General features: G+C 36.9%; 1 long non-coding RNA gene across 2 annotated transcripts in view; it reads right to left on the bottom strand.

Annotated features, from left to right (window-relative positions):
- Positions 1–17633, bottom strand: part of LOC142181186 (uncharacterized) — a 43277-nt gene extending 25644 nt beyond the window's left edge. Inside the window, exons 1-3 of one of the 2 annotated variants that reach the window (XR_012709633.1) lie at positions 17279–17633; positions 15449–15518; positions 4876–7844 (exon numbers count right to left, since the gene is read on the bottom strand). This is a non-coding gene — a long non-coding RNA (uncharacterized LOC142181186). Of the gene's footprint in view, positions 1–4875; positions 7845–15448; positions 15519–17278 lie in introns of those variants that run through there. The other variant, XR_012709632.1, reaches the window with a different exon arrangement.
- Between the last annotated feature and the right edge of the window lie 7832 nt (positions 17634–25465).

Here is a 25465-nt window from a genome sequence, read left to right as displayed (position 1 = left end):
CGGAGGCATCATCCTCAAAGCCCGAGAGCATCATTTCATGACCTACGAATCCTTTATTATACGCATCATGGCCCAGGACATCATGGTCTAAGGACGTCATTCTAACTGTCCGAAGACAATCCTCATGGTCAGACGGGAAATTGCATCATGTTTAACTTTATGCACAATACATGCTTGTATTGCTTATTTGCAGGTGAAGCGGCGAGAAACGGCCATCTCGGCAGAAGTGATCCCACTCCAGTTCCTACAGACATACCAAACCTAAACATTCCACACACCCGACCCTAGATATTGCATTCGTTCTTGAAAAGTCTCCATCGGCATACTCCGCCGACGGATCCTGAACTACATATGGCTTGATTCCTGTAAAACTAGGGATATGTAGGCAGCTCAGAAGCCAGGGCACGGCCTAAAACTCCTCGAACCATTTCGTTCGGTCAAAATTGGCCATCATATCTTTACCCGACAACTCTTTCATCCATCCCGGGTAAAGATGGGCAGTTGTTGATACCCAATTTTCCCTGTATACTTTTTAATTTGAAAAATACTTTCAAAATAGCATATGTATACATATAAAGTATGTCCAAATGTTTTATTATTTTTCCTTAATTTTTTAAAGATTTTTAAATCAATTTATTGCCCTATTTTATCCATAAAAACCCAATAATTATTTCTAAAATTATCATTTTGGTGATTCATTTATTGGATTCTCAAATTTATGCTAAATTATAGCTAAGATAATTTTTGCATACTTTTACAAATTTATTTGGTATTTTTAAAGCTAAGTTGCATATAATTGCAATTTTAGCCTCTTTTAGGATTAATTACGTTTATATTCATAAAATTAGGTCTAATATTTTTAAATAGTAAACTATGTGTCATAAATCATTTTGGTACCTTTAATATATTTCCAGAAATTAATTTATTATTTTTTATAAATCAAATAGGAAAAATTGGCTATTTAAATGTTAGCCCAATTTCATTTCGATTATGGCCAAATTCTGACCACAATTAGACCCAATCTGAATCCCAATTACCCTGACCCAATCCCCGTTCAAACCGACCCAAAACCCAATTAAATAACCCAACCCGGATCCCCTACCTAACCCTCTCAATCCCGGTCGTTGATCATTTAGATCAATGACCAATATCTGCCATTTCCTTTTTTAACCTGAACTAACCCCTAAACCTAAATCATTGATTACCCACTGCCGCCCCTGAATCCCTTTCGCTCTCAATTCTCTCTCAAATCCACTCGAATCCTAGCCGTCGTCCTCAACTACAACCCTAATATCTGCCATATCAATGGCTTCCAAGGTCATCGGAGGCCTGTATCCACCCCCCATGGCTTCTACGTACTCGATTATTATGGTCTCGAGGCTAGGTCTTGAAGGAGCTTGATCCAGACTTTGTTCGGTTTCAGTTTATGGCTATTCTCCGATCGTCTCTGACCTTTCTCCGGTCGGCCATGGCTATTCGAGTCCGACTTTTGACTCTCCTGCTTAGATCGATGATTTTCAAAGCCTTTCTCACCACTTGGGGTTCTTCTGAAACACTAACCTTTAAGGTTCTCTCGATTTCTCTTAGATCTATTTCAGATCTATGTTAGCTCTGAACTTTTAAGCGTTTTTCTCGAAGTTTCTTTTAAAACTCCGCTTTAAAAACTCCTTGTCTTTCTGATTAAGGTTCTGTTAAGTTATTTCGAAACCTTTCTTTGATTTTTTTTGATATGTTTTGCAATGTTTGCTCGTATTATCCTTCTGCCTGAGTTTGCATGTTAAAACCCTTGATTTCTTTTAACTATTTATTAGACGAATGTTTGTTTGCCTGAGTTTTTGTCCGAGCTGTTTGTTTATCCTCTTTTAAGACACTTCTGTTGTTGAAAATCCTATGGTTTTGGGTCTAAGATTGTTCGTTTAAGTGCATGACTCGATTTGAAGTCTTTATTGCAAAATCTCTTATTCCCTTTGTGTGATTCTTCTGATTATGTGTTTCTATCTTCTCTAAAGCTCATATATGCTCGAAACCCTAATTTTTCTAAAGGGGTTTTCCTTACCTGCTATCCTGAGATCTTCGCATGCCTTTAATATTCTATGTTTTTTTCACTGCTGACTCAATGTGCTTTGACTTACTGAACTATCATGCTTCGAATGTTGCTGTCTACTGAATTTTCGTGCTACTGTTGTATGCTATTTCCTCTTGCCAATAGATCTGTCCTCGCATGTATAACATTTATGCACCGTATTTATATGCTGAAATTCCTTCTTTGTTTGCTCTTCAAACTTGTGACTGATTTCAAACTTTTTCTTTGTGAAATTCTGATTTCACTCACCTATCAAGGTTAATTGATTTCTTTTCCTATTTTTTCTGACTGAATCCTTTCCAAGAATTAGAATTTCTCTGCACTTAGACTCAATTACTTACTTGTTATTTTACTACTTCTTTTATGGCAACTTTCAGCCTGCTTTTTAAATTAATTGCTTTCCTTATTTTGAACCTGTCACGCCCATTAAGCAAGTGAGCCCTTAATTAAGGGCAATCACTTTTATAATTGATTCTGAATAGGATTGCTTCCATGTTTGTAATTTATTACCTCTCTTTCACTCGTTTTCAAAACTATAAATACCCTATGCTTCTTCTCTTTCAAAACACACGAACACTTTAGTTCTGAACTCACACTTACACTCAAACACTCTCTCTTGCTTTACTACTACTTGTGCTGCTACCTGTTTAGCCGAATGAAAGCCAAGGCTATATTTCGAAGTCCTGTTACTTTTCTTTACTGCACTTTTCTTCTTTGACTGGTATGTTCTAATTAAGTTTCAGCATCAACAATAACATATTTTCTTTACTGTTTCTTTCTTCTTGTCTGTCTCCTGTTGTATTCAACTAATCTCCATTGTTAAGCATGCTGCATTCCGCCTTCCTTGTTTTGAATTAGTGTTTCCTTATTATGGATTGAGCACCTTAAATCCCCACCCCCAATATGTTTGATAACTTGTGGTTGGTTTGGGGCATGACAGAATTGAACATTGCTGAGCATGACCAAAATTTGATCCTCCTAGGATCATGACCTCTATGTTTCCCTTATACGTTGTATGTTCTGGTTGATTTACAAGCATGACAACACTCCCTATTGCTGTGCATGCCCAGAATTAACTCATGCTTAAGTATATAGGCTCCTTGCAGTGGATTCCTAATCCCCTGCCCCCTTTGTGTGAATTTATCAACTCTTTGAAGTGTTAATGACTGACTCCCATCACCCTTTCTCTCTCCTTTATTTCTGCAGTTCTTAAAGCTCAGTTTCTGCACTTTTCACTATCTTCTTAGACTTAAGTCCTGCCCCTTTCATGTGAGCCTTTCCTTGGGACCCATGAGCTCCCTCTGAACTTGGACACATGAGGGCTAGCATTTCCACACTGCACTTGTCCCTATTCTGGTTATGAAACTTGGGTTTGAGCACTGCCCCGGGCCCTATTGAGGCCCTTAGGGAACTCTGACACACTCAAGGCTGAGAAAGGCTTTGGATCAATGGTATTTTAAGTTGGTTTATCTCATAACTCAGAGAGGAAGTCAAGAATCAGGATTCCTCTGGTTGTAATCTTTCTTTGTACTTTTTCTAAAGTAATTTATTATTATGGTTTGTAATAATTTATAATGAACATTTGGGGCTGGCTAGTAAAAAGGATTGGGTAATTATGCATGCTTAAGGGTAGAAAATATGCCTATAGGACCACTTTTAATTCTGCACTTTCAAACTACATTTAGAAACTATGCCTATCGAAATGTTCTAATTCTACATATTCACATCACATTTTGAAACCATGTCTATAGGACTTGTTCAACATCACATCTAGATAACCTGCCTACAGGGATTATCTAAAATTCTGCACATTTGTCACCGTTTAGATATCAAGTTTTTTTTAGGGCCCAATTGGTTATAATCCAGTAGTATGCTGAAATCAGTAACGCATAGAAATCATGCCTATAGGGGTTCTTAAATAACTTTGAGTCGTTCCATTCATATTCAATGTCAGATATCATGCCCATGTGGACTAGAGTCAATAATAGTAGATACCACCATCTGCAGAATCTGGAACTAGTCTAATTTAAATTCGTCTATTCTGAACCTCTATTTAATAATTCCCTTATTTTCAACAAGGTTTAGCAAGCATGCCTATAGGATTTCAAGCAGTACGTTTTGAGTTATCACTGTTTTACTACCTCCTAAATTATGTAGATATCATGCCTATAGGACCTCTTCAAAACACTTAGGCAAACCTTAGAGTAATAACTGTAAAACTGAATCCGCCTTTGTTAATTGTTACAACCAGCAGGCAGGTCTGATTCATACTTCTTATCTGAGTTATGCAATAAACTAATCTGCCTCAGTAATTAACTTCCCTCGACTTTATGTGTTTTAAATCAGACCTAAAAAGTATGTGCAAGTCATGCTAGTTATGTGCTCTTATTTTGAGAAGGTATACATGAGCCTTTTATCTGTTTACATGATTCCCCTTTATATGCCATATTATCTGTTTTTGTATGTCACCTTAGATTTTTATCCTTTGAAACCAATCAACCTAATATCCCCTCCCTTTAGGAATAGTAGTCCTAAGTGCCTCTAGGACTGATAGGAATGGGATGGGTAATAGCATGCAATAGTAATCGAGACCAGTCCCCGCTATAATACCTTAACGGTGTGGAAAGGGTAGATATGGATATGATGACCGGTGCGCTAATGCCACGTGTAACCCCTCTTTTGAGGAGTTATTACCGGGTATTGCATTGATGTGATCCATATTTTTATTTAACCTAGGACCCCCTTTTCTTTATTTCCCCCCCCCCTTTTTTTTAGCATTGTAACTCCTTAAGATCAACTCTTTTATTTGTTCTTTCAAACTTTGTTTGCTTTAAAACTATTGTGTATTGAAATCCCCTCTTATTTGAGCCTTATCTACTTATATGTTAATTGCACTCCAAATTCACAATAACTGTCTGGCCGGGAACCACACTAGTGGAACCTGAGGGGTACCTAACACCTTCCCCTTGGGATAATTTCAAGCCCTTACCGTGTCTCTAGTTATCAATGTAGTTAGAAATGAACCTTATTGGTGTCCTAATGCACCTTATCATTAGGTGGTGACTCTTCAAATGCAAAATCCAGTTCCCAAAAGGAACGAGTTGTCCCTCCAAATTTCATAAACCCGATTTCGCGAGAAAAAGGGGGCGCGACATTAGTCTCTTTTAAGGAAGGTTAAGTTGGAAAGGTCAATTGGATGTTGACTTATGTGTTAGAGGGCTCGGATGTGAGTTCCGATGATTCGGTTAGCTTTGGGAGGTAATTTGGGACTTAGGAGCGTGATCAGAATGAGTTTTGAAAGTCCGGGTAGATTTAGGCTTGAATTGGCGAAAGTGGATTTTTGGCGATTTCCGGTTGGTAGGTGAGATTTTGATCTAGTGGTTGGAATGGAATTCCGAGAGTTGCAGTAGCTCCGTTGTGTCATTTGGGATGTGTGTGTAAAATTTCAGGTCATTCAGACGTGATTTGGTCGGGTTTTTTATCAAAAGCAGAATTCGAAAGATTTTTAGAAACTTAGGCTTGAATCCGATATGTTTTAGTTGATTTGATGTTGTTTGAGGTGTTTTGAAGATTGGGAAAGGTTTGAATAAGGTTTTGGGATATGTTGGTGCCTTTGGTTGAGGTTCCGGGGGCCTCGGGTGAGTTACGGGTGGTCTATCGGGCCAATTCATGATGTTGGAACCTGTAGAAAATTGCAGGACAGTGCTGCAGAAAAGAGACCTTCGCGTTCGCGAAGGGTCAGTCGAGGAAGGTGGAAATTAAGCCTTCGCATTCGCGATGAGGTCTCCGCATTCGTGAATGGCTGGCATTGCGTTCGCGGGTGTGTGGTCGCGTTCGCATAGAAGGAAAAGAGAGGCCGAGCTTTAGTGGAATTAACTCATCCCGGTCACGATGGATGGAACGCGTTCGTGAAGGTCCATCTGGGTAAAGCATAACATTCGCAAGGGTTTGGTCGTGATTGCGTAAGAGGAAAATTGGTCAAAGTTAAGTTGTGCTTCGCGAATGCAAGGCTTTGACCGCGTTCGCGAAGAAGGATTTTCAGGCATGGGCAGAAGGTTTAAAAGGTCGTCTTGTCCGCGAATGTGGGGTTTATTTCCTCCAAAATTGGTCGTTTTTGGAGCTTTTTGAAGGACATTGAAGAGGGATTCAAGGGGAAACATTTGGAGGTATGAATTTTGGACTTAAAACTCGATTCTATTGTGAAATCTACCTAATAAATCATGAAATCTAAGCCTAAATTGAGGAATTAAGGCTTGAGATTGATAGACTTTAAGTGAGGATTTGAGGGGTCATTTGAACTCCGAATTCAGTGTTCTTGATATGTATAGACTCGTGGGAGGATAAGGATTCCGGTGATGTGATTTTTATCGAGTTTAGAGACGTGGGCCCGGAGGTCGGGTTTGGCCAATTTCGATATTTTTGGTATTATTTGATTGTTTTCGCTTGGGCTTCGTTCTCTTAGCATATTTTGATGCCGTGATTCTAATTTTGGATAGATTCGACACGAGTGGAGGCCGATTCGAGGGGCAAAGGCATTGCGGAGTAGTATTTTCACCGGTTTGAGGTAAGTAACCATTGTAAATCTGGATCTGAGGGTACAAACCCCGGTATTTGACTTGTTTTGATAAATACGGTGATGCACATGCTAGGTGACGAGTGTGTGGGCGTGCACCGATTTAAGCCGCGTATTTGATTTGGAACCTTATGATATTCCTTATTTTAGCTATTTATAATATATTATGGGATGTATGCCATATTTGGGGCCTTGTGCCGACCTGTTGAGACCCTTAGGGGCATTTTCACTTTTTTCCTCACTTTACTTGTTGAAAGCATATCCTCAGTCATGTTTTACCTGTTTAAATGTTTAAAATCGGTTTTATCACTCCACTTCTAATTGTGAGGACTGTTTGGGCTGAGTTCCCTAATTTTTATTGTTGTGCCCGAGAGGTGGCGCGGTTAATGATTGAGAGAGGTTGAGAACCTAATAGTGAGGATATTATATGTATATATTATGGATCGGGTTGCACGCCGCAGCGATACTTATATAGGATCGGGCAGCATGCCGCAACGATATATATACTGGATCGGGCTGCACGCCGCAGCGATATATGTATATTGGATCAGGCTGCACGCCACATCGATATGACGCTTGGGCTGTAGGAGCCCCTCCGGTGTCTGTACACCCTCGATGAGCGTAGCCGACTATAAATTACGGATCGGGCTGCCCGCTGCAGTGGTTACTATGATTTCTATTACTATGATATATTAATGAGCCTGAGTGCTGAGAGTGAGTATTGAGTGACGAGAGTTGAGTCACGAGTGAGTGAGAGGCTGCCCGAGAGGCCATATTCTGAGTGATATCTTCCCCGAGGGGCCCAGTTATGATATTTTTACTGATTTCACTCTTCTGTTAAAATAAGCCTCTATTGGAAAAAAAATTGCTAAGTATATGATTTCAAGTGTTTTAACTGAAATTTGATGATTTTACGACGAAACTGGTTTTAAACTACGAAGTTGACCTGTTATCCTGTTGTTTTCTTCAGTTATATGATTTTTAACTGCTCGTCACTGCTTTCAGACCTTATTTACTTTAGTTACTTACTGAGTTGGCGTACTCACGTTACTCCCTGCATCTTGTGTGCAGATCCAGGTGCTCGAGCGGTAGAGTGAGGGTCCTCAGCATTGTTAGAGTTTGCCGGAGACTGCAAGGTAGCTGCATGGCGTCCGCAGCCCTGCTTTCTTCCTCTTATCCTTGCTTTCCCTGCATTTTAGACTTGTTATGTATTAGATGGTCAGATTTGTATATTTAGAGGCTCTAAACTCATGACACCCGATTGTTGGGCTGTGTAGTTTCCTGTTTATTTGACTTCCGCATATTTTCTGTTGCTTTAAACGTTTATAATGAAATTTGGTATTTAAAACCTATGGTAGAAAATGGCTTATTGTTAAAGGAAAAATGGTTGTGATTCATTGATTGTTTGGCTTGCCTAGTAATGTGATAGGCGCCATTACGACTAGTATTTGGGGGTTGTGACATTTTCGCCGTGATACCCGACCGGTTACGGATATTTCACCCTCCATTATTTAGTTTAGCAATGTTTCCTCGAGTTCATTTGCGGTCAGGGTTGATTCCGGGGTCACAGACTCGATATTCTTAAGCAGGGGCACTTTGACCTTGTATCTTGGTTCGATAGAACCCGGGGGTCGATCTTCAACCCATCGTGTTTCAATCTCGATATGTCGTGTAATAGGCGAGCCCGATTCGACCATATACAGATAGTCCCCTCATTTTTCGGAGAGTAAACGACAAGAAACGATATGAGCCCATGATTTTCGCCCCAATACTCTGCGTGAGAAACGACAAAATGAACGAAACGTCTCGTCACTCACATCTTAAGGGCATTAAATACTCGTTAGTTGCTGGTCAGTCACTCCTGGTTTTGAACTGTCTTTTGAAAACTATAAATACCCCCTTCTTTATCCATTCAAATTTTACATTCAAACCTTCTCTACTCTTGTTCTTAAAAATCTTTACATTTCATAGCACTTGTTCCCTGATTTCTTGAGCTCTTTGTAAGAACTATTGCATGTATTCACTCCAAATCGTCAAGTGTACCTTTTTCACTTCCTCTCCTTTATCTTTTATCCTTTATTGGAAAAGAAAATGGGAAGATTTCTAAGACAGTTCCTAAAAAATAAACTGCTTCTTCATCACGGCCCGCCGACGAGGAACCAACGGCGGAACCTCCTCTTGACACATTTATTCCTAGCAGATGCTCGATGGCCGCCGACTTCAAAGTTGAAAAACCTTCACCCGTTTCAAGCCGAGGCGAGAAGTATTGAGGTATATTTGCTCAATCACCAAAAAGACCCTCCCTACAGTCATAAAGGGCTGCAATTGGGCCAGAAAAGGCATGGTGGTTCCCATGCCGGAAGAAGATAACACTACCTACGTCAAGGGATACTTAAGTGTTTACACTTACCCCTATATGTTGGGCTCGTTGGACCCAGTGATCATTCAATTCTGTAAAAGGTAAGAGGTGTGCCTTGGTCAGATTCACCCTTCGTTTTGGAGGATAGCTATTCTTCTCCAATTCTTCGTGAGCAAGATTAACGAATGCCCATTCACCTGTTACGACCCAGAATTCCCACCATCGGGACCGTGATGTTTTGGGGAGGACTGATTAAACTTGCGCACCAAGCTAGTAAAGCCCTATTCTCGAGCATCGATAAAGATCGGGATCGAGGTTGTCTAGACCGATTTGTCCGAGTGAAGACCTCGGACCTGATCCTAGTCGAGTACATGCCGTTCCTCGAGAAGTGGAACACAAAAAGTAAGTAAAGTTTTGCATACATACTTTTCAAATATTTTATATGCATTTACAAACATGCACAAGTATTTTTACAATTTTTCTTTAATTTTTAAAGACCTTAAATCGATTTATTTCTGCATTTTTAATTATATAAATATTCAATAATTATCCCTCATATTATTTTACGATGATTTAATCATCTAAATTCATTATTTATTCTCATATAAGTGTTCAAATATTATAATTACATTTTTTACAGTTACATTTGTATTTTTTAAGACTATAATTGCATATTTTGCAATAATAGCTCATACATATGTATAACTACATTATCTATAAAGAAAATGACTTTTATATTTTTATAATGTTAAGTAATTATTTTAATCACCTTCATGCATAAAATTATTTTTATCATTTAACTAGGTATTTTTACAAATTATTTTATTAATAAATTCGGTATTTAACAAATAGCCCCTTTAATTATGCCTAAATTCGGACCCCCAGCCCAATTCAAATTAAACAATCCGCCCCAACCTAATTCCCTAACTAACCCGACCCAGAACCTCCTCTAATCGTGGTCATTGATCTCTGAGATCAACGGTCCAGGTTTCCCCTTTCCTTTTTAATCCAACGACCCCTCCCCCAACCCTAGTAATTTGTCTAAACCCGCACGCCCCTGTTTCCCTCTTCTTCTCCATTCTCTATGAAACTATCCTTAACCCTAGCTGTCGTCACCCCAAAATCTCCCCAAACCCCTTCGATTCTTACACGTTCCATACACTAAAAAAAATTAGCTACGAACGTCGTCGCTAAAACGCTCGTAGCGAGCAGAATTTCTTGATAATCCGTTGCTAATCCGTCGCTAAATGAGATTAGCGACGGAGTTTTCTGTTTAGCTACAGAATTTTTCCATCGTTAAAACCTGATTTTTTGGTAGTGATAGGGTTCCTCTATGATTTCAGGTCCTTGCCGGCCTCTTACCTCTTCTAGTTGTTCGATTTTGTTATTTTATGAAAGAATCTCGAACAGATCCAACTCATATTTGTTCGAAATTGTTTATGAATCTACCTACGGTCATCTCCATTTGTGAGTACTATTATCTTCGTGTTTATGACTCGAATCTCTGGTTCCAAACAAGATTTTCCTTCATCTCTGTCATTCTTTTAAAACCCTAGTCTCTTGCTGCTCGAATCCGTTCAGATCCTTGTTGATCTGAGATAGTTTTAAGTTTATTTTGTCATTTCTCTTAAAATACTTTCTGTGTTTCTTATTATTAACCGATTTTTTTGTCTTCTCTAAAACTAGGGTTTTACCTATTTAAGTTTCTGAAAAATACTAATTGTTTAAGTGTTTAACCCTAATTTCTTTGTTTGTTCGACTGATTCTCATAACTATGTTCTTTACGCTAGGGTTTTCTGTGAAAATGCTTAGACATTTAAATGCTTTCAACTATGATTTTCTTCTTTACTATTTCGACCGATTCTTTTGAGTTTCATCTCTATGCCTTTGACATATTCTAGGGTTCTGATTCTCTGACTATTTATCCTGTTGTCTTTTGCCCATTAACTTTAACTCTATTAATTAATTTACTTACCTGAATTAGGGTTTTAATTTAGTAACCATATTTCGTTATTTAAGTTTTACTTGTCCTTACCTTATTTATGTATCCATATTATTGGCTTGATTGTGTGTCCTTATTCCTAATAGATTCTGAAAATTGTTTCTTTCCTTATTAACCTGGCTCTTAATTACGAATTGATTCTGGATGAGATTTTTCCTTAAATTAAGTGGCACTTATTTGATTCTGTCCTCTTAATTGATCCCTAACTGATTGCTAATTGATTTTCATACCTTATGTATATGTGATTGATTCATTACCTTGTGTGACCTACCCTATTACATGCTATAAAAACCTTCTTGTTCTGATTTTCAAGGGACACTTACACAAACACTCAGAAAGAAACACACACACACACAGAACCTCTTGCTCTCATTCAAACCTTTCTGTTACTTGTGTTTGCTATATTGTCTAGCCGGTTGAAAGCCAAGGCTAGACTATTGGATCCTGCATACTTTTCAACTTCCTGTTTGCTATTCTTAACTGGTATGTCTCCACTTCTACCATCATTCAATATGCTGCATTAGACATATGTGCTTTATGCTTATTGATCTCAATCAGTACATCTACTTCTATGTAACTAGACCTATATGCTTCATGTTTATTACCCTTAATCAGCATGCCTACCTATGTGTTTCTTATTTCCAGCATGTCTGTTATACCTATGTCTACTAGTTTTTCAACTAGCATGATTTCTGTCCTGTTTTAAGTGTTCACCCCTAACAAACTCCTGAGTAATTCACGATTTCAATACTCCCAACTTTTTCTACCTTCCTGTGTGACTGTCTGATGAGTAAGTTGATCCCCATCATGTTGTTCCCTGATTAATGTATGCCTATATGTTCACCTAGTAACAACTACTAGATTAAAGCCATGTGAAAACTTGTTCAAACTAACTGTTACTCTATCCTGTCTATTGTGATTGCTGGAGTTCATGGTTGAACTCCTTCTGCTAAATATATGCTGCCAGTGGTTCTTGTAATCTGGTAATCTTCTTCTATGCACTTCTGAAATCCAAACTATTTTCTTCTAAAACAAAGTTGTCTCTTATTTTCATATATTATTTTCAACTCCTACTCTTAGTTAACTAGGGTCTTGCCACCCCCAATGTGAGCACTGCTTAGGGTCCATGAGACTCTTCTAAACTCTGACACATTGGGGCTGGTTTCTAATCCTTTAAAAACTGCTTCTGAGCATTTGTTCTCTAGTGCAAGCACTGCCCTGGGTTCTCGAAACCCTTAGGAAATCTGACACACTAGAGATTTGTGTTCTTGGTGCTTTGGCAAAGGTTACTGTGTATATTTGAGCTTTGGAGCATATGGTTTGAAGGCCTGATTTATCTGGATGTATTGGTCCTGCTGTAGGCATCCTATAGTTATACTCTTTGTAATTTATTTATTTGCTTATGGTCTGTAATAACTATTTGTAATAACGATGGGGCAATAGTAAATTGGGAAAATTGTGCCTAGTTTAATGTTTGCATGAGAATAGGATATAAATTCTGCTTTAGGTAATGTTCTTTCAAATGTTTTCACTATTACATGTTAGATATCCTGCCTATAGGGTATTCACTTGTTCAATTATATTCTTTGATTGCATGCATAAGATAACATGCCTATAGGATTTAATTTGTTCAACATGTTCTGGTCCACTTTTCGATGTCATGCCTATATGACCAAAATAATTCTGAATTCCTTTCAAGATTCATGTTACTATATTTAGATACCATGCCTATAAGGTTGTCAAATTAATTTTCTGCATTTAAATATATGCCTGCAAAGTTTCAAAACTAGTTCCGCATTTTCAAAATCACGCCCATAAAGCTTTAAATCACTTCTGCACTTAGATATCATGTCAATAAGAATTCTGCATTTAGATACCATGTCTAAAGGTTGTAAAATCAATTCTGCATTCTAGAATACATGCCAATAAGATTGAAATCATTTCTGCATTTAGATGCCATGCTTATAAGGTTTTTGAATCAGCTTCTGCACTTAGAAATCATGCCTACAGGGTTTAAGATAAAATCAGCCACTAAAATCAGTGATCGGTTTACAGCTTAGACACCCAGTTTATAAAAAATCCTGTCTAGTTATAATTTAGGCAATCTTGTAGGTTGATTGAGTTATGGGTTTTAAAACTGCTATTCTCTTGCTGCTTGAAACTGCCTAGATTTAGGAAGTAATAAAATCAGTAGGCAAATTGATTAGGTATTTACTGCCCCGCCTTAATAAAATTGTTGCATATGTTGTGCTCATCTAGATATTCTACTATAGAACTTTTAAATCATTTAAAACTATTTGTTTGAGGCGTGCAATTGTTTGTCTATTTGTGGAGGTAAATATGAGCCTTTAATTGCATCTTTATGTGATAGTCCTATCTGACTTTTGTTTGTCGCCTAGTTTTCTCCTTTTTAAACAACATAGGCAAGTTTAGAACTTCCTTAACTAGAGGTCCTAAACACCTCCAGGGCCACAGGCAAGGGACGGGTAATGCACGCATAAGGCACATACTAGATTCTATTAGAGTGCTTAGGTAACAATAATTAAGAGGAGGGTAATCGGGTAGTGAAGGATATGATGACATGTGCGCTAATGCTATGTGTAGCACCCCAACTTGGGGACGATTACCAAGTATTGCATAGAAGTGATCCTATAGGCTAAAAATCATAGGACCCCTTTTATTCCTTGTTTTAAATGTAATATCTATTTGTCTAAATTGCTTTGTTTGACAATAAGACTAATTCACCTAATTCGACTTTGGTCGGGACCCACCAGTGTGGACCTCGAGGGGTGCCTAACACCTTCCCCTCAAGGTTATTTCGAGCACTTACCCAATCTCTGGTAATGCAAACCGGTTTATGAGTTATTTTCTTTAGGTGCCCTAACGTATCTTAAATCCACTAGGTGGTGATTCTTCAAATTCCATACCCAATTTCCAAAAGAAAATGAGTTGTCCCAAAATGTTGAAACCTGGACTCCGCGAGGAAAAAGGAGGCGCGGCAGCTGTTCCCCGAGGAGAGGAACACAAAACGTAAGTAAAGTTCCGTTTTTCCGAGAATTTTATTTTTACTGTCTTTTTCTCCTTTCTTATTGATGTTTGGTGTCAATGCAGTTGTTGCTCGAGTTCCGGATGCGGCTCCTCGACTCAAGGAATGGGTTAAGGACACTGTCTCACATAAAGCGTGTTCCGAGCGCTCATGGCGCAAACTTTTGAAGGGCCGGTGGGAGGCCCGTTCTTACGGTGAGATTACTTTCTTGAGTGAGCAACACTTGGATCCCCTTTGTGCTGTTGAGTTCTAACTTATTTCTTTCTTCTTTTACAGGTATTTCCAAGGATTTCACCATGAGGCCTCCATCTGGTGACGAGGACAGCCCCGTTGAGTCCCCTACTCTGAGGTAGGAGAAAGGCTCTGAGTTCTCCGAACTCAAAGAAGAAAAAACTGAAAAGGTGGTTGGTGTGCAAATCCATGGAAAGCACCAGCGTCGGACAGCTCCCATCAAACTTAATCAACCGGCTGAGGGATGAATCTGAAGAAGAAGACGAAACTTCCTAACTGGTGGCCCGCGTGCGAGGCAACACCGAACTGCCTCAAACTAGAGGGGCGATGAGGAGGCAGCGGTCGAGGGCTCCGAACTAGAAAAGGCCGAGGCATATTTACCCCAAGTTAGGGAGGCCGATAAAGAGGCTGTGGCTGATGCTCCTCGGGTAGAGGATAATTCCCCAAAGGATGTACTTGGAGTGATAGATCTCTTTGAGTCACCCTCAATTGTCGACTCCATTATACACGATGCCTAGAGGTTAAAAAGAAGCTCAAATAAGGGCCCCCAAGGGGTGGTAGACCCCTTCCACAACGTCTTTGAAGGTTTAGACTCTACCGCCTCGAAAGACATCATCGGTTGGGTGACTTACCAGTACCAAAGAAGAGTCCGTCTTCGGGAACCAGCGGGCCTTCTTTGAGCCCGAAACTAGTAAATCGGTTCCCAGCTGCGAGGGCAGATCCTGAGTAGGTCAAGTAGGTAAGGAGAGCATTTGAGGTTAGTGACGATGAGTCAGATACGGTGGCTAATGGTCTGAACCCGTAGGTCCAACAGAAGCTTGATCAGATCGGACAGCTCCATGCAGAGGTAGATGCGGTAAAGGCCGAGGCAGAAGAATGGAAAAAGAATATAAATCGCCTGTCCTCAGAAAAGGAGACCGCTCGGGCACAACTGGCTTCAGATGAGGTTCAACTTCGAGCTTTATAGAAGTCATCATTTGGTCATGGAAGATATAACAAAATTTGAATATTCGCGATATAAGGACTCACGGTCATGCTAGACACCAACGTATAGACACTCGTTACCATTCCTATACATCGTACTCGACAAATGGCAAGTAGCAATTAAGACTCAACTCATATTCACTCAAGCTAAGGTTAGACCAAACACTTACCTCGCTTTGCAACCGATTCAGAATTCCAATAAGCCTTTGCCTCGCGAATTCGGGTTCGAAATTCTCAAATCTAGTCATAAATAATTTGATTCAGTCAATAAAAATTATAGGAATTAATTCCATATGAAATTCTACATTTTCCATTAAAAAGTCGAAATTGCACTAAAATTCGCCCGTGGGGCCCACATTTCGGAACCCGACAAAAATTACGGAATATGAAACCTCATCCAACCACGAGTCCAACCATACCAATTTTACCAAAATCCGACATCAACTCGACCCTCAAATCTTCAAATTAAACTAAGAGGGTTTTCAAGATTTTCCCAACTAAAATCACCAATTAAGTGCCAAAACTAGTAATAGATTCGGGTAATCTAACCAAAATTAAGTTAAGAACACTTACCCCGTTATTTTCTCTGAAAATGTCCCGAAAATCGGCTCTCCCCGAGCTCCAATTTGCTAAAATGGAAAATGAGATACGGTTCATGGCCAGAATGTTACATTCTGCCCAGAATGTTTTCGGGGTACTGTTCACGCGTTTTACTATTCACGGGGTACTGTTCATGGGGTACTATTCATGGGACTGTTCACGGGGTACTATTTCTGCAATTTTTCTGTAATTTTCTGCAATTCCGAAATAACTCTGAGACACCTCCAAAACACTCTCGAGCCCTCGGGGCTCCTAACCAAACATATACACTAACTCAACAACATCCTTCGAACTTAACCGTGTGATCAAATCGCCTAAATAACATCATATACCGCGAATTAAGCTTTAAAATCCAAGAATTCCTTCAAATTTCATAAAACATCAAATTTTCCATTTTGAGTCCGAAACACGTCAAACGACGTCCGTTTTCAACCAAACTTTACAGAAAGTGCTTAAACCATATATAAGACCTGTACCGGGCGCCGGAACCAAAATACGGGCCCGATACCATCACTTTCTAATCAAATTTCATTTTCATTTTTCTTAAATATTTTCAGAAAATAATTTTACTCAAAAATTCATTTCTCGGGCTTGGGACCTCGGAATTCGATTCCGGGCATACTCCCAAGTCCCATATTTTCCTACAGACCTCCCGGGACCGTCAAATCACGGGTCTGGGTTCGTTTACCCAAAATATTGACCGAAGTCAAATTTATTCATTTTATTATCAAAACTTAGCAAATTTTCACAGAATTTCATATTTGAGCTTCCGGCTACGCGCTCGGAATGCGCACGCAAATCGAGGCAACTGTAAATGGGTCGTCACATAAAAAATATACAAATCCTTCAGGGCATTCTCCGGATGAATTTAACTAAAGAAACGATCTCTCACCTCAAACTAATAAATATTCTAAAGTTTGCGTACCCAGGTGTTGACGGCCTAAGCATGCTACTATCGATCAAATTCATGAGAGTAAGAATAAAAGAGCAATAAAATTATTTAATCCTAATTTCCTCCATGTTTTAAAATCTAGTTCCCACAACTGAAACAATCAGAATTCCATCCAATCTACTTAATTATGTTAATTTAATCATAGTATTATTTTTACAATAGTACCTAGGAGGACTTAAACATTTATCTCTAAATGAAACAACAAAACAAAGAATCAGAAACTCCTTTTAGGCATCAAAATCCACTCGAACAGATTAAACAAAACCACAACAAAAATGATGATCAATAGAATGAAACAGAGTAAGCAAGTATTACTGAGACACTCCAAACAGAACAATAGAACAATAGAACAACAACTCAAACGATCAATAAGACAGAGAAGCAACAATTAGCGAAACAAAGGAAAGCACGATATTAAGCAAATCAGCAAAATAAGAGAGAAATAGACCTCAAACGATTGGAACCTGAATTACAGATGTCGGACGGTCCCCGAACCGGAAAACTCACTGACACGAATTCCTTTCGTTTAGATAGATCTGCTATGGCGGAAAAATACATTTCTTAATAGTAAGATCCATGGATGAATTCAGTGATTGAATTGAGGAAGAAAGTGAAGGTTTCAATGGTTTTCTAATCTCCTCCCTATTTTTGTCGTTCCCCTCTGTTCTTTGTTTCGTCCAATTCCCCTGTTATTTTTTTTTGTATCTCTGATCGCTCGATCTTTGGACTGAAATTCCTCTCTCTCCTTCTCTCACTGTTGGTGCTCTCTGTCCTTGACCCTCTCCATTTTATTTTTGTGTTTCAACACCCCCCCCCCCCTTGTATTTGTGCACTCGCGTCGAATCTATCTATAATTAAAAACAAAAGACAAAAGCACCTCATGAATCCAAATGACAGAACAATAGAATGACACATGGCATGTTAAGACATTGCTCCTAAATATTAGGAAGTAGAATTCAAACCATTCATGAGAAAACCGTAAATACTTCTGTGCAGTTTTGTTAATTTAAAATTTATTTAAATTATTAAATCATTGTATTTGGAAAAAACCATGGTATTTTTAAAAAACAGCCCGCTTCCTCAAAAATAGGACTGGCCTTCCGCCCATGTTGCAGTTCTAAACCGTTCAAACTCCTCTTCAATTATCTCAATTTTTAAGGTTTTTAAATTATTAAATCAATTTATTTGTCAAAACCTTTTACTCCACAATATTAGGTAATTACTTTTTACCTTCAACTTAACCTATATTTTCTCTTCAAAAGCACGATGGATTCAACTGCTTAACTCACGTATCGTATAGTGGGTATCAACTGCTCATACTGGGTATCAACTGCTCAAGCGTAGAGGAGTTTATATTTCTTCCTCAACTACACGTTCTTCAATTCTAAAGTTCCTTCTTCTATCAAGATTTCAAGAAAACTTACGGCTTATGCAAAAGATGGCTACTCACATTGATTTCATCAAGGATATAACAATTTCGAAGATGCAATGGAAGTTGAAAGTTCGTGTTGTCCGTATGTGGGAAGTACCGGATCATTTTAATCCAGGCACTATATTCTCGATTGAATTGGTTCTACAAGATGAAAAGGTATTTTACATATGTTATTACCTTGCTAATTCGATTTGATTTTCGGAATTGTTATATGATTATATATATATATATATATATATATATATATATATATATATATATATATATATAGATGAAAAGGTATTTTACATATGTTATTACCTTGCTAATTCGATTTGATTTTCGGAATTGTTATATGATTATATATATATTTGTTTTGCTCCTCCAAATTGCTAATTCGATTTAAATTATACATGACTTAGGCTGCACTCTGCAGCAAAGTAGTTTTCGAAAGCAATGCCAGAAAAATCCATCTTCTTCAAATGATCCTCCCTTCTGAAGAGCATATGAGCTGCACATTTATAGATTTGTTATGCTGAGTTTTTGTCATAGTTGACAATAGCCATTCTTGAGATTTACTCTATACATATAAGTGATTACCTATAATTTGAATCTCTTAACTGCATTGATGGAACTATATTCATTTTCCACATAGGCTGTCAACTTTTCCAACTGAACTACATTATGAGAATTCACATTACCTTATTAGGTGATAGCTACGTTAATGCAAAAGAAAGCCAGATGTCATTTGCAACAATCACAGAACATGGAAAACTAGGAAGTTCTTAAATGATCAATACTCATATAATGCAGGACACATTACTGTTTATCAACTTTCTGCTATTAGAATTCACATTACTGTTTATCAACTTTCTGCTATTAGAATTCACATTACTGTTTATGTAATTATATTTCACATTACTGTTTATCCTCCCTTCTAAAGAGCATATGAGCTGCATATTTATAGATTTGTTCAAATTTACTATGCAGCACATTTTTTCAAATTTTTCATGAAAAGTATAAACTAATTCCTTTGGTTCTCTGTTTCTCGGTTTTGTATTCGTCCTCAAAATATTTGTACAAATATAAACAGGGGACAGAAGGGGTGGAAAAAAATTTATTTCGAACTAAAGTTATTTCGAATTACCAAAAACAGTTTCACTTGCAAAAAATGGATTTTTTTTTCTCTATTACTACAACTCAGCTACTATGCAGCAGATTTGCATATCAAATCTCCTTCTATTAGTGATTTTGCACCAGCTGCTAAAGATAATCAGGATTCCAAGCCTGAGGCTATAAGAGGGATCTCTTTAACTTCTGTATTTGTAAACTCAGAACCAGTTCGGGAGGATCAAGTCCAAAATGCCATCAAGTTTCTTTCACATCCAAGAGTTAGGGGATCTCCTGTCATGTATAGGAGTTTTTTTCGAATTACCAAAAACAGTTTCACTTGCAAATCTGATTTTTTTTCTCTATTACTACAACTGATTAATTTGTTTAACTCTACTGTTTACGACCATAGTTAATAGTTAATATAAATTACCATTAATACAAATCATAACATTGCATAGTCGGCATAAAGGTTGCACCAGAAGACAGGTAACACGATGCAACATTATGTACTTATCACGCTGTTTAATACTGCCAAAAACATCAATCTATGCTTCAGTCTATTATGTAATGTAATTTTTTTGTAGGGCGATCACATAAGTGCTTCTATTGGCAAGTCAGTTTTGCATCTTTTCAAAACACAAATTACTGAGCTTGGATTATATAATATGGCGAACTTTATCGTTTGTCATAATAAGGAGAAGTTCAACACCACGAAACATAGGTTGAGGCTGACGTTTACTCAACGGACAACAGTGGCTGAAACAACCGATCCACTTTTCCCAATCAATATCTTTGATTTGCGACCATATGATCAATTGATAAATAAGGTTGACGTGAAGAAGACTGAATTATTTGGTAAATAAAGATTTTACATTAATTTTCTAATTATGAATTTATCTACTATTTATTTTAACAATTTCTTTTTCTTTAGATGTCATCGGAGAAATTGTCAATTTCAGTGAGGTACAAACGCAAAACCAAGGTGGAATTTCTAGGAAGTTTATGGATATTGAACTAGAAGATGACGAGTAAGAATAAACATTCATCTACTAATTAAGGATTGATTTGATAATTACATATGCTAAAATTACATTCTTATTTCTATTTGACAGGAGGAAGAAGTTGTCTGCTACATTTTGGGGGGAGTTTGTTGATTAAATTGTTCCTCATCTACTAAGTGCTAACAACCAGCCTATTATTGTTGTTATGCAGCTCATAAAAGCCCATAAATATTAAGGTAAAATACAATTACTCAATTTAACATTACTTTGTGAAAGTTATTCATTATATCTTACACGAACGTTGTTTTGTAGATTCATATTCTGTGCGCAATACATGGAATGCATCAAAGCTGTGGATTAATCCAAATTTTCCTCAATCTGATGAATTTAAAACACGGTTCAATATATATATTGATTTATTTATATAAAATTTCACTGCTTCTATACTCAAATCAAATTTTCCAAGTATACATCTAACTATTTTAGTTATTCATAAATACAGATTACTTTCTGTTCGGGATAATAACTCCGAGAGGCTGACTCAAACCATCTCTCAACAAAGTTACTCTGTCTCGGATGAGTTGGAGAAGGCCATTGTTCAAGTTAAAACAATTGGCCAATTAGTGGAGTCCATACAAGTGAGTGACGTAACTTCTGTAGTATTAATTTAACTGTTGTTTCAGGTTAAAAGTTGCAAAAATGCACATCTTTGTTTCTCTCATTTTATGGTTTGAAAAAGGCAGTTTTTAAATTTAGGTAAAGATGCACAGAAGATAGTGAACAACCAATGAAGAAACTCTAGCAGACAAATAGAGGGAAAAGAACAAGTAATTGTTCATTATCTACATGCTAAATGATTGAGCAGTAGTATAGCAGGATTGAAATTAAGATATAGATTATGTATTCCTTAAGTCAACTATGCTAACACCATTTAAGTTATAGCTAGATAAACTGACTAGAGGCCACAAACAAATTAAAGACTAGAAGTAGTTCAAATCTTCTTTGCCATATTTAATGGGATAGATTCCTAATAAACAACTACCTAGCCTAATATGTAATCCCCAGTAGACCATCTACCAGATTACTACATTATTACATAGATCTCATATGATCTCAGAACCTCAGTCTCCTACATATATAATGCAGCAAGCCACATGCGAAGAAAATCGCACAATAGTAACAATTCGACTTATCTAGAAAATCATCGCAACCAGAAAGATGATTATAGCTCAATTTATCTATATTTGAACTCTTAACTGATATAAACTAATTTGCGTTCCTTGCGATCAACGGCATGTTGGCACAGTACCTCTAAATCCTAATCCATATCATATAGGTACCTATCCTTTCCTCATGTCACTGAGTCGCCACATGGACCATTTTTTTTATGCCTTTACATTACATATGAAGTTTATTTTTGGCCTTTAGTCCTCTTATTTTATGGTTTTAAAGAGTGTTTCCTCATTTGGAAGATGAAAAATTCTTCAATTACATTTATGTTATTTCTTTGATATTATGTTTGACCATATTCTCTATGTCTTTTCATTACATTTGTCTTATCAATTTATTCAACAATTGTCTTATCACTTTATTCAACAGGAAGGTCCATGTTGGATTGTCGCAAGTATTGAAAATTTAGAACTTGAAAAAGGATGGTCGTACGTTAGCTGCAAGAAGTGTCAAAAGAAGGTGGATAAACTAGGAAACATTTATCAATGCCCAAACCCCAAATATAAACATGAAGATTACTCAGCAGTTATTAGGTAAAATCAACAGCTCTATTTCCTTAATCCATCAAAATATTACATTTATATCTCAAATCAACTGTGCAATTAGGTATAAGCTTCAAGTTAGGGTAATGGATACTACTGGATCTGTTTCCCTATTGCTCAGGGACCGTGAAACCATATTTCTCATAGGCAAATCAGCAAAAGAATTGAAGAAAGGGTTTCTTGAGGTATATCAACTAATTCAATTTATATTTGTTATTTGCATAATTCTAACTTAAAATTTCATTCTAGAATACTGGTGCTGTTGATAAGTATCCCTATCCAGTAGAGCTGAACAATATTCTCCAAAGAAAATTCATGTTTAAGGTTATTATCAAGACAGAGAACATTCACCAGCAAAAGGAAGTTTATAGTGTTGTTAAGCTTACGGATGAGGAGCAGCTGATGAACAAATATAGTCCTGCTCAACCTTCAGATGACTTAACTGTATGTCATATTTGTTTACAAACTTCATAACATATTTATATTGGAAATTTCTTTTATATTGCATAATTTGAATCATAATTTCAAACTCATTTATTTATTAATTTTTTATAGGAACCTAACTTCAATAATATTCAAGTCTTGCATGGAGAGAAGGAATGCGAGGTAAATACATAACTAATTTGTCCTTTAACATTAAAGCAACTTACATATCTTGAAGGATTTCTTTCTGAAAATTTTTCAGATTTGGAGTAGTTTTTTTATAACTTTAAAAGTTCTAGATGTTCACTTTGTTTTTTCTATGGGAATCTATGAACACAGTATTAATATTTCATAGAATAAGATAAGAAAACTTGTTAAGCAGGCTTAATTATACTGCCTCTGTATAAATTTATTTCCACTTTCAATACATATAAACAACTGTGAAGTGAAAATAAGGAGAGAAACCAGAAAACTACTGCTATTGCTACTTTTTACTCCTCAAATCATACCTGGCTCATTGACAATTTGTCGAAAATCTTGTGTTTCCTCTTCTGTTGTACTCACATTTTCACCCTTCCCATCATTCTCTGCGGTTGGGAAAAACGGACCAACTATATTCTGGATCTCTTCCGTTGTACTCACATTTTCACCCCTCCCATCATTCTCTGTTGTAGGCAATAATGGCCCAATTATATTCTGGCGGCAAGAGGCAGCTTCCTTAAGCTTCTTTCGTCATAGCCTCTTTCTCTGGGACCTTGTGAGCTTCTCATCAGTCCCATGATTAGACGCTTGGTCGCCAGAGGAGGAAGAGCCCCATCGTCTTCCACTTCATCTGTATATAAAACCCAATTACTAAAAATGCATTTGGTAAGCAACAACTGCAGACACTAATTTTGCACTAAATTTTTATTTTATATATGCAGGATTCCACTGAAGATAACGACACAACCGATATTGCACATACACCTGCCCAGATAGGTATAACTAATGCCGCAACAATGGTTGAAAAAGATCCGAATGCACAATTGTCAGGAAATAAAATAAAGAGAGTATTTAAGAAGAAGAAAATAACATAATGTGTTTGGGAATGTTACAGTTGGAGAAATCAAGAACTATTTTATGAGTTCATTTAGTATATTATTACTACTCTTATTAGTTATGAACATTATATTTGAATCATTTCACCTTTCTTCTCCTGTTTAACTTTTAAGTTTTATGATATTAAATACTATCTACAAAGAACTGTTAGTTATGATATTAATTTGAAGTATTTAAATGATTATTGCATTTTTCACCCCTTTATATGCAAGCAAAACTTCAGGAATGTCTATACCTGACAAGCAGTATGTAATGAGGGATTGGATTATGCTTATTTATGCACCAAACAAAACTGAGAGACTTGAGTAAACAGGATAAGAATATGTATTATGGGGATTGGATTATGCATTTTTTAAGCGCACCAAACAGAACTGAAAGAATTGAGTACATAGGGTAAGATAAGAGAATTGTTATATATGAGAGTTTCATCCTCAACAATTAGGATGCGTTTCTAAATACTCATATTGGAATTAATTTAAATAGTAGTATCCTCTATTCATTATTCTATCCAATTCAACAATTAAATGTTTCTATTAGCATTCACTATCCTTTTAGCAGTCCTCTCAAGAAATAACATCATTGTCTCTCAAATTTGTGAGTGCTTTGAGACGCTACTGCCTGAGCTATATCTACTAAGGAGCAAGTTTCAAAATAATATGCATGTACTATGTTATCTCATTGACATGTTGTAGCTATTCTTATTCTTTCTTTAGTTCTATTTCAGATATGGATGAACAAGGACACGTTCAAATTACTCCAACTACGAGTGCTCAAATTCAACGAAGGGGACAACGCCGAAAGATATGCCGTCGCAACATTTATTCCTATAATGCTTCAGACTCAAAGCCTGAAATTATCAGGAATGTCCCAAGGGCTATACAAAATAAGTTAAGAGATCGAAGGGCTGAACGAAGGGAAAAAGAAAAGAAATTTAGAGAGCTTAGGCCTGCACTAGATCTACATATTGCAAATTATCAGCTTATGAGAGATGCACTAATAGATGCTATAGACAAAATTATACTATATGATTGGGAAGCATTATCAATTTTAGTAGATTCACTTGGACAACCTTTAGGTAGTATTTTAACTGACATTTATCACGAGGTGTGGTCAAGTGGACCTTTTTGGATTTATGTCCTTAAATTTGAAGCAGAGTGGGAGAACCGTCTCTACGACTACCTGTAATTTATTTAATTAATGAAAGTTTTTTATTGATTTGCAACATTACCTGTCATTTAATTATTATTTTTTTTCTTAAGAGCATTAGATAAGATAAATTACATAATGGAATAACGCAAACTTATTCCTTCAAATAATGCAACTTTAATGACATATCCAATGTCTTAAAAGAGGAAAAACATGAATACACACATTATTTTACGCTCTTTGCTTGATTATATGTAATTCTGATGTATAGTAATACTTTACAATTGTTTTGCCTCTTTTTCAATCAAAAATTAATGAGGAATCTATATTAATGAGGATTTAAAAATTAATGAGGAATCGATCAAATGGTTTAAATTTTACGATTGATCAAGTTATAAAAATATGAGATGGTTAAGCAACTAAGTTAATAATTTATTATATTTTTTTCTTCGTATTTTCCGCGCATCGTGCGGGTACTATACTAGTTAAATGAAAAGCTGTGCGCTTTTGTGTGAAGTCATGTGAGGAGGATTGGGGGTGAAGGAACCATATTTTTCTTAGACAGAAAGTTAATTTATCAAAGAACCCTGTGTGGTCCTGTGTGAATCGTGAATTTATTGGCAATGAGTAGAAAGTTCCAGTAAGTGGGAAAGGAAATATGAGTATTATCT

This window comes from Nicotiana tabacum, chromosome 5, assembly GCF_000715075.1.
Source record: "Nicotiana tabacum cultivar K326 chromosome 5, ASM71507v2, whole genome shotgun sequence".
In the NCBI taxonomy this organism is placed as follows: domain Eukaryota; kingdom Viridiplantae; phylum Streptophyta; class Magnoliopsida; order Solanales; family Solanaceae; genus Nicotiana; species Nicotiana tabacum.
Note: the sequence above shows the minus strand (reverse complement) of the source record. Positions and strands in the feature narration are given on the sequence as shown.